At 41.2% G+C, this 2,060-nt stretch overlaps 1 pseudogene; it reads left to right on the forward strand.

Annotated features, from left to right (window-relative positions):
• The first annotated feature begins 1,694 nt into the window (after positions 1–1,694).
• LOC126420214 (5S ribosomal RNA) lies at positions 1,695–1,812 on the forward strand (annotated as a pseudogene).
• The last annotated feature ends 248 nt before the right edge of the window (positions 1,813–2,060 follow it).

A 2,060-nucleotide genomic window follows, 5' to 3' on the forward strand; every position in this document is an offset into this window, starting at 1 on the left:
TCATTACGGAGAAAAAAATCTTCCTTTATCTCTCACTAGCTACCTGAAATACTGACCCATAAAAAATCCACATACATTAATATCATTACTGGAATAACATCATCTTCTATTCCTCATTGGCTTCTTGAAATAATTGCTCTTACAAACATCTCATCGCACACATACACATCATAATTCAGTACACAGAATTAGTATAATTTACGTTATGGTACAAGATATTTCATAACGCAAGTACAACTAGATGATAAGAACATTATCTCTTGCCTTCTGCTCTCGGTACCCCTTTAACAAATGTCATATTTCACCCTTTCCTTTTCATTTTTTACACTGTGTCTAGTTTCTCACAATACAGATATTCAGCTGGAATTGTCAGTTAATATCTCTATATTACATGTGGTCAGTACTTGAGGATTTTTAGCCTCACATGTATCTTAAAATGACATCAGTACGGTAGACTCCTGAAACATTATTCACAGATCGCCAAAAGTTGATAGCAGATTGCATTTATCACAAGCCAGGAAAATAATTCGTTGTAGTAGAGTGTCAACCGGTCTCAAAACTTACTTCACTATACTTATACTAGGGCAGTAGGAGAGAGTTATTTACAGTTATTACCTAAATAGAACAGCAGAAGAAGGGGAGTGCACCACGAATTAAAGGAAGGAACGGTAACTCCCAGCTCGAGGAAGCATTAGTAACCAGCTGATATATCCATCAAAGAGAGATGGATCCTCTGTCTACGTTGGATCTCATTCTTTCCTCTTTCCCTACATGTATCAATGGAATAACGTACGGTGGAACAAGAAATTCTATGTACTTTGACTTTAAATTCATACAGAAATATCTGTATAGTTCCAGATTTGTTGACAAAGACTTCAGACTGTGACTGTAAGCTATCGAATAACTACCGCCTATCAGCTTCAGATTTTTCATTCCGGAAGTCCATCATCGATAACAAGTGTTCCTTTTTGGCACGTTGAGAACCACTTTAGCTGCCAGAGGCTGCAAACTGAGGATATACGATGGTAGTGAATGACTGATATCTTTTGAAGATATTACATTCTGTCCATACTTCAAGCTGAATGACTGCCTCGTTTTAACCATTCGGATACCGTCTCTTGAAATTCGAACCCAGCTGAGGGTGCTTATTGTAAGAGACACACTCAGATATTTCTCAGATTCAGCAGCAAAGTCAAAACAGTCTTCAGGGTTCATTGTAATTGCTTCATAGCGCTTCAAGCTTATAGCACTGTGAATGATTCCAGATATTTCTTCTAGAAACATAGGTCTTTTCTTTTTTCAGTTACGACACAGAGCACGTAGGAAGGTCGAGAAACCTGAAATTCTAGTAAAATCAGTGAACAGTCGTGGTTGCGATCGGTATTTTATTACAATGACCGATTTCAACCTAGACCTGGGCCATCTTCAGACAACCCCTCAGCTGAAGTTGACGGTGCGTAGAACAGTCAGTTGACCTCGGTCGCTGAAACTGCGTGTCTGATGATGGTGCCTGAAGGTGGTCCAAGTCTGCGTCGAAACCGGCCATGATTTTAGAATATCCATCTTGATCTAGACTGTTTTTCCACTGATTTTATATAAATTACAAGATGCTCTTCCCAAAAATGTTACCAAAAACAGAAATTTTAATACCATACAAACGAAACAGTTTTTTTGTAACGGTATATATTGTAACGGGCAACGGCCTTGCCGCGGTGGGTACACCGGTTCCCGTCAGATCACCGAAGTTAAGCTCTGTCGGGCGTGGCCGGCACTTGGATGGGTGACCATCCGGGCCGCCTTGAGCTGCTGCCATTTTTCGGGGTGCACTCAGCCTCGTGATGCCAATTGAGGAGCTACTAGACAGAATAGTAGCGGCTCCGGTCAAAAAAAAACCATCATAACGACCGGGAGAGCGGTGTGCTGACCACACGCCACTCCTATCCGCATCCTCATCTGAGGGTGATACGGCGGTCGGATGGTCCCGATGGGCCACTTGTGGCTTGAAGGCGGAGAGATTTATATATTTTAACCATTAACATCTTTCGATTTTTGTTCTGTCC

This window comes from Schistocerca serialis, chromosome 9 (assembly GCF_023864345.2).
Source record: "Schistocerca serialis cubense isolate TAMUIC-IGC-003099 chromosome 9, iqSchSeri2.2, whole genome shotgun sequence".
Taxonomy (NCBI): Eukaryota; Metazoa; Arthropoda; class Insecta; order Orthoptera; family Acrididae; genus Schistocerca; species Schistocerca serialis.